The sequence below is a fragment of the Ceratotherium simum genome, chromosome 32 (genome assembly GCF_057802395.1).
Source record: "Ceratotherium simum simum isolate JZ-2026a chromosome 32, ASM5780239v1, whole genome shotgun sequence".
NCBI lineage: Eukaryota > Metazoa > Chordata > Mammalia > Perissodactyla > Rhinocerotidae > Ceratotherium > Ceratotherium simum.
In genome coordinates, this window is record NC_141931.1 from 5,814,599 (window position 1) to 5,827,811 (window position 13,213).

The 13,213-nt window shown below is 50.0% G+C and overlaps 1 protein-coding gene and 1 pseudogene across 9 annotated transcripts in view; one reads left to right on the forward strand and one right to left on the reverse strand.

Annotated features, from left to right (window-relative positions):
• The window catches only part of SVIL (supervillin), a 229,081-nt gene extending 225,979 nt beyond the window's left edge, over nt 1–3,102 (reverse strand). For 5 of the 9 annotated variants that reach the window (XM_087420664.1, XM_087420667.1, XM_087420665.1 and 2 more), the window contains exon 1: nt 1,803–1,950. The gene's annotated coding sequence lies outside the window, so the exon portion shown is untranslated. Of the gene's footprint in view, nt 1–1,802; nt 1,951–2,811 lie in introns of those variants that run through there. The other 4 variants (XM_087420668.1, XM_087420666.1, XM_087420662.1 and 1 more) reach the window with 4 other exon arrangements.
• On the forward strand, nt 1,605–2,659 carry LOC147912947 (uncharacterized; annotated as a pseudogene).
• Nucleotides 3,103–13,213: the final 10,111 nt, after the last annotated feature.

The following is a 13,213-nucleotide window of genomic DNA, read 5'->3' on the forward strand; positions in this document are numbered from 1 at the left end:
GCCTAAAAGGAATTTTAGAGTTTTAACTCATCAAGCAGTTAATTAAGGTTGGCCCTATTTCCAAGGCAGATGTCACTTAATTTTAAACACATACTCAGCACGGTGGAAAGTCACACAGTTTAAACAGGGCTGGAAGTGCAGCTCCTTGCTGCAGAGAGGCAAACAGCGCTCCATGCTTCATCGAGTCACCGACCCCAGGCCCACCTGCCTAGTGAGACACCACAGAAAGCAAAGGACGGCTACTTCTGATTCTTTCTGGAGGTGTCAGATAATTCTAAGGGTTTTACTTGTCTTCAGATACCTTAAGCTTTAAATTAAAAGTTGGTTTAGTTGAGGCGCTGGCTGGCACAAAAGCCAGCAATATGCGGAAAGTCTATCCAACCCTAATGCCTAACACAAGCAAGCGGAACCTCGGCTTCCAGCACACACCCCGACTCTGCAATCAGCAATCCAGAAACAACTCTTCAGTGACAGCCTTTGCCAAAGAAACTAGGATGAGCAAACAGTCCTCTTCGGAGCAGGACAGCCTCTTGGTCCTGGAAACCTCTTTAAGCCTCACTTTCATCTACAAAATAGAAATAACTTCTTTGGAGGAAGCTGTGGGTTTAAAAAAGAAGGGTGAAGATCCCTCCACAGTGCGTATGGAAGACTCTCTCCTACATGAGGCACTTCATAAAAACCAGTTCCTGCCCTTTCCCCACTACAGAAGAAGAGAGTGCCGGCAGATAAGAAAAGATAAGGAAACACGTGAATTCTATCCATTGATAACCCGCAGATAAGGTTTCACACCCGAGCAGAGGGCCCTGGGTTTCTCCTCAGCAGCACCTCCTCCTGGGGACACGTGGTGCGCGGTAGATGAAGCCTCTGCCGTTTCAATCACGGTAAGTGTGCATGCACTGGGGTCTGTGTAAGTTACCACAACCTCGGGGAAAACAAGGAGCAAACTTAATTTCCCCTGCTGTCCTCTCTCCTTCGGCGGAGCTTCCAGCTGCAATGAACTGTCAGACTTCACAAGAGCTGTAATGCCTAAGCCAGAGGCACTTAACCCCGCACCTGACCCAGATTGCGGCCTGGACGGGGGCCTCCCGGCCGCTAACTCACAGTAATGCAATTACCGCCTTCTGGAGCTCCACTCAAGGGGCTGGGGCGATGGCTGTCACCGGGGCACTAAACCACTCCCTTCCGGGAGCCCGCACGCGTCCGGAATCTGCAGGGAGGGGCGTGGACCGGCGGGCTGGCCGAGCGCGCGGCGCGGGGAGTTCAAACCCGCGCGGGCCCTGCAGAGGCGAGACCCTGGGACCGGAGGAGGGGCGCCCCTCGCGCGCACGGTCGGGAGAGGAAACGGGCGATGTCGCAGTTCTGACCACACGCGTGCCCCTTCACGGGCCGCCCCCTTCCCCGCCCCTCCTCCCCGCGTAACGGGCCGCCGTGCTAACTTCCCGAAACTCGGCAGAGGGAAATCCTGACCCGGCCCGCACCTCCGGGCCGCGCGCGCCAGGGCGCGCCGGGGACGGAAGTGGGTGGGAGCAGTGGCCGCGCCGCGCCTTTGTTATTGCTCCGGGACCCGCGGGCCGCCGGGAGCACCCCATCGCCTCGGCCGGGGCATGGGCCGCCCCCTCCCTGCCGGCGCTCCCAGGTTCCCGTCGCCGTCCCCGGCAGGAGCGCCCAGAGCGAGGATAAAACCCACCCCATCTCGGGCACCCGAGGAAGGGCGCGCAGCGGTGTGTCCGAGTGTCTGCCGGCCTTAGCCCTACGCTGCCGTCCCCTGCCCTTTGGCCACCGAGCGGAGGGACGTTCCTCACCTTCCTGAGCTTCCCCAGACCTCGGGTGGCAGAATCGCCGCTTCCCGCCGGACAGCGACTCGGCAGCCCCGACTTCTCAACAGCGCCACGGCCACTCCCTGCCTCGGTTCACAGATCGGGCCCCCCCTCTCGGGGTGATTCACTAGGCTGCTTACCTGGAGGCTCGCACAAGTCCCCTCCCCTCTGCCGGCCCGCGCGGCGATCGGGAGCGGGCGCCCTCTGCCGGGCCACCAGGCAGGAGCACCCTCGGGACAGAGGAGGGAGCAGGGCAGAGAGGGTCGAGAACATGGAGCCCAGCCGAGCGCAGGCACCCCGCGCCACCCACCGCGGGGCACCTCCTTCCCCAGCAGGGGGCCAGCGCGCCGAGACCATCCTGGGCCGCCACGCACGGGTTGGGGCCAGACCCGGACAAAGAGGACCAGAGTTGTCCCCGCGCCCCGGGGCACTTACACGCACCCTGAGTCTCCCCACTCGCGGGCCAGCCGGTCCAGCCCTGCGCCCGGCATGTGTCCCGAGGAGGCCGCGATGAATCGCGTATGCACGTCCTGTTTTAAAACACTGGAAAAGCAGTTTGTGTGAAAACGAAGTTTGTGTCCTGTATCTCAGTAGCCATCTTCTGCCCGAATTAAAGGGACAGAGGGGAGGGCGGTGGCCTGTCACACCCCCTGGGTCCTAGGAAGAGGCTTGGGGCAAGCTCCACGTGCCGTCGTAGCCCCGGGGCTGCGGGGACGCTCAGGTTCCCGTCTAGCTCAAAGTCCGGCTTGGGGCTGGAGGCTGGGGCCGGCGTGTCGCTTCCGCGGCCGGGAGGAGTGGCTGTCCAAATGTCTCGCTCTTTCGCCCGAGTGAACACACTTCCAGCGAGTTGGCCTCCCTCCCCTCCGCCCCCAGGTCCTGGGCGTAACTCTGGAGGGGGACGAGGTGGAGGGGAGCAGGAAACCTACGCGCGAGGTCCTGCGTCCTGCAGGGGACCGCGCCCACACTCGCGCCCCAACTTCCCGACCCCACTCACCTACTCGGCGCGCTCCAGCGGAGCCCGGCCGCACCCGCCGCCCTCGCCCACCTGCCGGGCCGGCCGCCCGCACACAGTTCCCCGCGGCGACGAAGGTGGCAGCCGCTACGCAGCGGCTCCAGGCCGGGGGGCGCAGCCTCACGCGGGACCTCGGTGGCGGTGGCACAGTCCCCGCACTAGCTGGCTCTCGGTGAAGGGCCCGAGAGAGCCTGCCCGGCCGCCAGCCGCCGCAGCTGCCGGACCAGAGCAAGTTGCGAGGCTGATCAGAGCTGACCCGGCGCCTCCTTCCCCGAGTGCGGGCGCGCGAGTCCCGGCGCGGCGGGCGGGCGCCGGGTATTAATTGTAGGGCCCCCGGGTGTCCGCCGCCGGGCGATCTGAGTGGCTCGGACTGCGCGCCAGGCCGGCGGGGCCGGCACGACCCACCCCCTCGGCGCGCACCCGGCCCGGCCCGGCCCGGGGACGCGCCCACGCGCACGCGCCGGCGGCTCCGGGGCTCCCGGCTCGCCGCTCCCACCCGGCTAAGCCGGGCCACTGCCCGGAGGCCGGAGGGACGCCGCTTACCTTAGAGACCCGAGTGGGCGCTCTGAGTTTCCAGCCGTTCCAGTGATAAACCCCACCAACGTGTGCGAACGTTGTAGGCGGGAGCGCTCTGGGCCAGTTGTCAAGGAGACGGTCCTTGCTGGACCTCTCACAACTGTGAAAAAGTCGCGTCACCCCACGAACTGCCCGTGTTGACAGGGGCGGGTACCCTATCTCAGTGGTTCTCACACTTCACACTAATCAGAATCCCCTAGATTTGCTAAAATGCAGGTTACTGCTGCCGTTCTCTCCCCCTTCTGAATCTTCAAGTCTTTGGGGGCCAAGAATTTGCGTTTCTAGCAAGTTCCCAGGTGATGCTGAGGCGGTTGTGAAGATTAAATAAGTTAAGGTTTGTGAAGTACTTGGTAATCTTCAAAGCGGTGGATAAATTTAAACATGTTAAATCCACTTGCGCTACTTGTCTGTTTCAGTAGTGTTCACATTTGATTTCCCTCCAGCCCCTGCTGCTTGTCGTCGGAATGTTAGGCTCTTTTATTTTTCCTTTTGAGTAGATGCCAAGCTTGTATATCCTAGCCCCCATCAGGAAAATGAAAGGTAAGGGTGTTAGTTTGCTAGGGCTGCCATAACAAAGGGCCACAGGCTGGGTGGTGTAAGCGAAAGAAATTTATTGTCTCCCAGTTTTACAGGCTTGAAGTCCAAGATCAAGATGTCATCAAAGTTAATGGCTTCTGAGGCCTCTCTCCTTGGCTTGTAGGTGGCCATCTTCTCCCTGTGTCTTCACATGGTCTTCCCTCTGTATATGTCTGTGTCCTAATCTCCTTTTATAAAGACACCAGTCATGCTGGATTAGGGTTCACCCATATGACCTCATTTTAATTGACTTACCACTTTAATGACGCTGTCTCCAAATACAGTCACATTCTGAGGTACTGGGAGTTAGGACTTCAACAGATGAATTTAGGGGGACACTGTTATGGGAAGCCCATAACAGTGAGCTTCACTGCCTCTAAGACCCTAGAACAGAAACTGAGCTCTGCCTTCCAGAGTCCCTGCTCCATCCCTATGCCCTCCACTATAGGCTGGCCTGTAGACTCACACACAGTTAAGTGCTGTGCTTTGAGGCTGGAAGGACTTAAAATCTAGTAAAGAAACAGCCCTCTCAACTCAGCTTACGGGCCTCTGGAAGACACATAGTACCACGCTCCCATGTGTGGAAAGAATATTGGGAGTCTATCAGGAGTTTGAGACCTCCACCCAGCAGACACTTCAGAAGTGGCCCCTCAGCCCCTTTGTGAATGACTAGGTAGAGAGTCACCCTTATCTTTGTCCTGCCTCTGTGGGGGTGATGCCCTCCACCTGGCATCTGTGTCGTCTCCAGAAGGCTCCTGAAGGAAAGACTCTGTTGAATAAATACATTAAAGCCTCTTCATTCCTCCGGCTGTCTTGGAGAGCTCTGGCAGCATTTACAGAGAAGGCAGGAAGGAAGCGAGGACAAGGGCTGTTTGCACTGACCCCACACTAACCAGAGCCATCCCAATGACTGATCTTAAGCAAATCAGTAATTGCCCTAATTTGGGGCTTTCCCAGACCTCTTCCCCAGTCGTCTGCTGGTCTTAACTCCATATCTTTGCTTTCTATCTTCATCTCACACCAGGCCAGCCCTCTCCCCACCTCCAGATCCAAGTGGCTATTGGATCACCACAGGCACTCCACTCAGTGTGTCTATCACTGAACTCTCTCTCTAAACTTTGTCCTCCCCCAACATTCCCCATCTGAGTGGATGGCAAAAAAGCCACTCTGGTCACACCTGCTGGAAACCTGGGAGTCATTTGAGCCTGATCTGCTTTAATCCACCTGCTACTGCACCCTTAAGGCTTCTCAGAGGCTTGCCCTCTTCTCCATTCCCACATTGGCTCAGCCAAGACCCTTTGCACTATTTCTCCTCCAGTCTTCGACGCCGGCCTCCTAACTAGACGCCCTGCTCCAGCCTGGCTCCTTGGCCACCATCCCTTCACTACTTCTTCAGGGATCTTTCAAAAAACAGAAATCTGGTTATCTTATCTTCTGCCTGTCTTAAAACCTCTCAATGGATTCCCTTCATGTTTCGGGAGAGAATTCAAGCTGCTTTGCTCGCCTTCCTCCAGAGGCTCATCTCTGGTTATTTCCCCATCTGTGCCCTTCCCTGCAGCCATAGGGACCACTCACAGTGCTCTGCAGATTCAAGAGGGTCCATGCTCTCTGAACACAAATTCTCAGGCCTTTCTTGGTCTAGAGAAAAGGTGTCACTCCTCGTCCAGCCTCCTCCGTGGAGTCACCAGCTCCAGGAAGCCCACTCACCCCTTTCTAAATTAGGGGCCCCCTCGCTTCTCCCACAGCACCCCATGTGGGTCTCAGTCACAGCACTTAGAACCCAAGGCCATCATGACTGGGTCGTTTTTCTGTGTCCTCCATTAAACCATGAGCTCCTGGAAGACAAGAACCTTATCCATTTTTGTATGTGTGAAGTCTAGATTGGACTCAAAAAAAGTTTGCGCTAAGGAATGAATTAATTCTTAGACGTTCAGAGGATTTGGACAAACTTATCATTTGTTTGCAAATACCTTATTTGGAGCAATCTTCACTTTTCTGACAATACTTTGTGAACACTCAAGTCAACTCCTGTCTGAATTATAGATTCATCCTTTAGAATCTCTAATTAACTTCTCTGCTTCCTAAATACCCAGGGTTCCTTAGCAGGTCATAAAATCAATTTTGTGGGTGACGATGAGCATTTGAGCATTTTTACTTTATGAAATAGAATCAGAGTTAAATATATTCAAGTGCATCCTACGTATTAAGAGTAATTGTTGTTTTCATGAAATTTTTGTTTCAGTTAACAGTATTTGTGAGTTGTGTGTGTGTGTGTATACAGGGTTGTTGTGTTGTCAGATTTGTTCCTTCCTGTGGGTCATGGTCAAAAAGCTGGTGAGACACTCTCTTAGGCCGTGCTGGAGCTCTGCTGCTCCTTAGAGGACACATATTTACAGAGACACTGGAGCATGGTGGTGTTAAGCAGAGAACACTTTCTGGAAAGATACTCTGAGCTAGTCTTTCAATCAAGGAATTGGCAGAGTGGAGAGTGAAACACATTCCTGCCTCTGCACACAGTAGGTGCCTCATCAATGCTTCTATTGACTGGTGTATGCATGGAGATAGGTGAGAATGGGCAAGACGTGTGTGGGAAGTTCTCTTGGCTGGAGTCTGTCCGGGAGGAAGAAGAGATGAGATCAGCGACACAGAGACAGGGAGGGAGGCCTGGTTTGTCGCCAGACGGTGCTGGTGTTCCCTGAGGCTTCCAGACATGAGCAAGAGGGGCAGGGACTTGGGGTTTCCTCACTCAGTTTCCATCACCAACATTCCAAGATCGAAAGTACGTTATTAAGCTAAGCTTTGCTGAAATAAAAATACCACTTGCTCTGAGCTGGAGACGTGAGAAGCCCAGAGCTATCTGCAGCGCACAAAGCAATATTCAGTTGAAAAGCTGAATTTTCTAATCTCTGATAGTCCACTAATCTGGAAAGCCTACTGAGAGAAGGGCAGAAATGAGATAGGATTATGTAACAAAGGAAAAATAACAATTGGCCCTTATAAAACTATAACCTTGAGAGTTATGCCAAGCATTTCCATCCAAATTAAATGCCTTTCACCGAGGAACCTAGATCCAGCCCACAAATATTTAGAAGGCAATGTTCTCACTCCCTAAAGTTTAGAATCTGTAAAAGAAGGTTGCTGTGTAAATAAAGAATACATATTATTGCTACTTTTTTTTTTTTTTTTGCTTAAGTCATTCTGGTCTGGACAGATTAAAAGAATAGAAACTTAGGACAGGGGAATATGGACAAGATTTTTAAAAAGAGTGACAGAGATAGCCAAAATCATAATAAAAATAAATTTTAAACTTCTCTAGTCTCCTGTTTCTAAATAGAAATACACTTGACCATGAATACTATGATAGAATTATATTTTGAAGTTGGAAGATGGACAAAATCTGAAAGAAATCAGACTGTGGCAAGCATGAGTTTTAAAAAAACTTTAAAATAGTTTCCAGATTCTTTTTCTTTAGCTTTTGGGAAAAAAAGAAAAAACCCCACAACAAAACAGAACGGGTTGGCAAAAAAAATGTGGTTTTGAAAAATTCCTAGAGGCTGAAATATTCTTGGATATTATCTATATAACACTGGCCATGTCTCAACCATCTAAACTAAATGAAATGGGTGTCATTTGAATTTGGTCCCCTAAATACAGAGAACATTCTTTAGCTATAATTTCGTCCTCCACTCCTTATTCTGTGTAATTTTGTAATTAATAAACCTTTCTTTAATACCTTGAAAATTAGCAGTAGTTTGGGTAGCTAGAGGAATGTATAACTGAAGGTTCTAATAAAAATTGAAAATGTAGGTGGGGCAGAACTAGCCTAGCAGAGGGGGCTCACCTCCTTCTAGGGAGCTGCTGTAGGAACCCTGTAGTTATTTTATGTTGCTGCGTCTCTTGGCACCACCAGTATTCTGGTAGCTATTAAAATTGGTAACAAACCTTCATCTTTTGACGCAGCCAGCTGAATGTGGGTCCGAGTCCACTGAGTTAGAGAACCATACCGTTTTTCTCAATGGGTTGTAAAAAGGATGCCTCAAGTCACAGGGGGCTCTTTCAGGCCCTTGTGGTGGGAGAAGGCCAAAGACTCCGTGAAAAGGAATTTAGCAGCTGAACCCAACCATGTAGAGGATTCACTGTGAGGTGACCTTTCCCTGCACCCCTACATGGTTTTTGCCTACTCTCTGCCTCATCTGTCACTTCCTCCCTCCTACCTCCTGTTCGCGGCAGCCTGTTTTCTAGCTTAGCACTGTAGGTCACCTGTATCTCCATCCTCTGAGGATTGCAGAGCCAGCCTGCTTGGGTTCAAAGCTGTGTTACTTTGGGCCAGTTATTTAATCTCTCTGTTCTTCAGTTTCCTCGTCTATAAACTGGGAGTAATAAGAGTGCCTCCTTCTCAGGACTGTTTTAATGAACTTAGGACAATACCTCAAACGTGGTAAGTGGTTAATAAAAATTGAATATTGTTCGTAGTTATTATAAATGAAAACTTCAGTCATCCTTCTCTCAATGAGTCACTTATTTGAATGGGAACCACTTCAGACTTAGTCAAGGTTGTCAGCAGTCTATAGATGCTCAGAGGCCCCTTCATGCGATACACCATCACTGCATTTTACTTGTTTGTTGAACACATTTTTGTGTGTGTGTGTGAGGAAGATCAGCCTGAGCTAACATCCGATGCCAATCTTCCTCTTTTTTGCTGAGGAAGACCGGCCCTGGGCTAACATCCATGCCCATCTTCCTCCACTTTATGTGGGACACCGCCACAGCATGGCTTGACAAGCAGTGCGTCAGTGCGCGCCTGGGATCTGAACCTGCGAACCCCGGGCCGCCAAAGGGGAGTGCATGCACTTAACCGCTACTCCACTGGGCCGGCCCCATGTTGCAACACATTTTTACTGAGCTCCTCAGGCCCTGTGCCAGACATTAGGTAGAAAGTCAGAGGCCAGCATCTTTGTATTTGAGATAACAGAGGAACAGTCATTATTTGTAGTCACCACCAGGTGAAGTCTGAGGGTGTCCAAGTTATACTCATATGTTGCCTTTCCCAGTAGGCTGTAAGCCCATGGCGGGCCAACCTCCACTGTCCTGACTAAAGGAAATTCACTGTGCCCTGGGGTTCGTTTCTCAGTAATGCCCAGGGTCCCCAGAGTTGCTTAGTTAATATTCTGCCACCTGCCATCAGGGGAGCCCCTCAGGGGTGCCCCTCACAGCTGATCTCACAACCCCTGACTTCTAGATGCACATAGGCTGGGCTCAGGGGCCTCCCATGGCGCCTTGTGCCAGCGCTCAAGCAGAGGCGTGAAAACGGAGGTTGGGGGTGGGGGGGGCACCTACAAAGGGCTAAGTTGTGACAAATGAATGGAAATTAGCCAGTGAGGAGATACAGAAAGAAAACCTCAGGAAGACATTCCGCTAGCATTTCAAGGGTCTTGTTATGTTAATTATTTGCTTCATTCATTCTTATGCCAGCACCAAACCACCTGAGTGACCTTGCAAATACCTTCCCTCCCTGGGGCATCATTGGTCTAGTGATCGCTCCTGCTTCCGCAAGTCAGATGAGAGCCCTGGGATGGTCCAGGCCCCGCACTGGTGCTTGCTCAACAGTGGTGGACATACTACGACCCAACAACAGTCTGTGCTATTTTAAAAGCTTCCTAACTTTCTTTCAAGCCCAATGTAACCCAAAGCCTATATGCCTTCATTAAGCCCATTTCCTCCAGTTCTATTCCTGGGCGAGACAGCAAACAGCTGGTTGTTGATCAAGCTGCAGATAATAATCCATCATGTAGCTGGAGATCCTCATGCTTTATTTTGTCACTGAGCTACTGCAAAGGGAAGATGTTTCTTATCATTCCATCCCTGTTTATTAAAAACAGCCCTTTTATCCTCCTTATAAAAACTTGCCTAACTCTAAGCCAGGATTTTATTTAATATTAATATGGCAGGATAAAAAATAAGTAATTCTCCCCTTCAATATGAACTAGAATGACACAGGAAATACAAGACTAGCCATAGCCATGCAGTCAGAGGCACGTAGAGATTTTTCCTGCTGGGGATGCTGATCTGAGATGTGCCTTCTGACTCTAACCTGATATGCCTTGGAGAAGGTGACATAATAAAAGGCTTAAAGAAACTCAACTCCAGAAAATTAAAGCCAACAGGCTTGCTTAGCCATGACATAGAGTGCATCGGAACCATCCAAGGGAGCACCTGATCTGATTCAATGGAAATGGAAAGGCCTTGCTCATCTCTTGCATTGGACACGGTCTGGGTGCAGTAGCTTGGCTGACATGACCAGAAGGTTTGCAGTCAAGTTACAGGACTGTCTTATGACCTGGTCCTGGAAATTGCAGTTAAACCCTACGGGCACTTCCCTCAAGAAGGTTCAAAGGGAACTGGCAGGAAATCTGTGCCGAAGATCAAAATCTGGGGTTAATCACGGGTCTTAAGAACGACGCTTTCTTCCAGACAGTCTAATAGATCTTTCCTAAGAGATTAAGAACACAGCTGTGGAGTGGGTCAGCAGAATGCACATGTTGCTAGGGCTTGTGGCTAGGTTTTCGGGGGTGGCAGACAGGCTTGGTGGTGGACCTTAGACATCATGTGCACCTTCTGATTGTTGCCACTGCTGGGTTCTTGCCACCCATGGTGCTAGTTGTCAGACTCTGCCCCTCCCCCACTCCACACTGTCCTTTCCCAAAGTTAACACAGGAAGTATTGGTTAGGTTTCTTTCAGCTAAAAGTAACAGACAGTCTTCTTCCTGTTCGCTTCAAGAGTGAGGCTCCACAATGGAAAGTTCAGAGGGTTTTAGGATTCACTCAGTCCGGTGGCTCTAGGTCTGTTTCCCTGTGGATTCTTTTTGCACGTTTCATTCTCAGGCTGATGGCAGGAAGATGCTGCAGCTGGTTTCAGGTCTCATGTCTGTGCTTGACAGTGTCCACAAGAAGAAAGAAAAAGTCACTTCTGGAAACTCCTTAAGAAGACTGAGAAACAAATTTCCTCTAAGCCCCCAGGAACTTGAAACCCCTATTTATTGGCCTGAATTCCAGGTGCTCATTCCTAAGTCAATCACCAGCAAGAAAGAGGGCAGTGCCCCTTGACCAATCAGGCCCAACCCTGGTGTTGAGGGTGTCAATCATGTTCCCCTAAGGCCCAGTGATTATGGGAAGAAGGGGAGAGACCTGAAATTGGGGTTCTGTTAACAATAACAAAAAAAATCCAAAGGATGTTAAGTAGGCAGTTACGATGTCCTTCACCACAGGACATGTGTTCATTATAATTTTTAACAACAATAATAATAAAAGCTATGGTAACCATTGTGCTATTCCCCAAATATTCTGTACATAGTAACACTGCATTTCTTGTCTCCCTCGTGGGGCCGTGTTACCAGATCTGGCCAGTAAGCTGTGAACTGAAGTGATGTGTGTGACTTCTGGGCCAGAGCACTTAATTGCCTGTACTAGTTTCTCCAGATAGTTCTTTTCCTCTGTCAAAGGGATCAGCAATGCTTCAGACAATGGCTTCCCTGTCAGCCTGTATCCTGGAGAGAGGACAGTGCAGAGCAGAGCCTCCAGGCCACCTGCAATGGGCAAGTGGCATGATAAAGAAAAAAACACACTCTGATGTTTTGAGATAATTTGTTATTGCAGCAAAAGTCTAGCTGATTTTGACTAATATGGTAGCTAACATCTGTTGAGTATTTACTGTGTTCCAGGCATGTGATAACACAGAATCACTAGTTCCTATAGATTAAGAAATCAGGAGCGGTGGAGGCTCCCTCCATCCACCCACACCCCCAAAATTACTTCATTCCTAGGCATTTGTACCAATTGGCACTTGACTAAGGATGTATCTAAGTACGGACTGCCCCACCACACAACAGACAAATGTCCTAAGGATTCTGGAGCAGAGAACAAGTGAGTTTCGGTGTGTGTGTATGTGTGTATAGGGGTCGTCAGAAGGAGATCAGGAACGTTCAGGTATACACACACAGCGGCACGTCAATAGGAGAAGAAAGGGGAAAACACGCAGTTGGAATAAATTCTCCACAGTTCTCTTGTGTTTCTGCACAACTTGTGATCAATGCACTGCCTGCTTTTTGTTCCAAACTATCTTTTTAAGGATGTTTGTATAGCAAACAGTTTGAAGGATAGAGATAAGGTCTCTTCCAGAGGAAAGAGCAGGTTTGCCTACCACCTTGAAAGGCAGAGATAGAATTTTTCTCTGAAGCAAAGGCAGGCATATTTGCTGTCCAGTATAGTAAAGATAATGTCTCCCTTCACAGCAAAGCAGGCATGCTTAGTGCCCATTATAAAAGAGTCAGGTTCCCTAAGCACAGAGTTCCTCTCCTGTAATGCAACCCACTGTGTGTGCAGCTGTCATCACCCAATGGGAATTGACACTTATGGTGCAAAAATTCTGATACACTTGCAACTGCTATTGCTGTGAATATTAGACTGTCATTTTTCTCTGACCCAGGAGTCTCATGTCTCCTGGCAGCACTCACGACACTGTGGTGGGCTAACCTGTTAGATTGCAAGTAGGATAAATCTCAGACCCTTCATAATTCCTGACACTTGTGGTTGTTTATGGACAGGTAAAATTCCAAATTAAGTATAAAGAGAGAAGTTAGAGAGAAACCTTGCTTATCTCAGGACTTTGCCCAGAGAAATTAATCTTTTTCCAAATAATATTCCTTATATTCCTTTCTTAAACCTGGCAGACTCAAATAATTGAAAACCCCAAGATTGGGGATGGCCTGTGTGCTGGGTTGCAAATGTGCTCAGCTGTTCTCACCTGTTGAGAATTTTCTCTGGACTCTTCACATCCACCTGAGAATCTAAGCAACCAGCTTGCGAAAATAAACCAGAATGCTACCTGGGGCATCACTCTCAAACTGCCTGAATAAGGGTCTGCTTTCCTTGTAGCCCCTACTGTCTGTCTTCAAATATCAGGAAACCTTGGCACTCCCAGCTTCCAAATTGAAAATGCAATCTGCTCAGTGAGAATCACACGCGAACAGAGTGTGGAATTGATTCTAAGGGTTTAGTGTAAGCTTTAACATTTAACTTATAAATATGTCACCTGCCGTGGTCTGAATGAAGAACATTTATTACAGACAATCAGGGCTCAGAGAACAATTGCAGAGCTCTTTGCTCCCAATTACACATTTCCCCCCACAATTCAAAGTCAAAAGTGTAAATAATTCCTTGTAAGACACTATGGAGT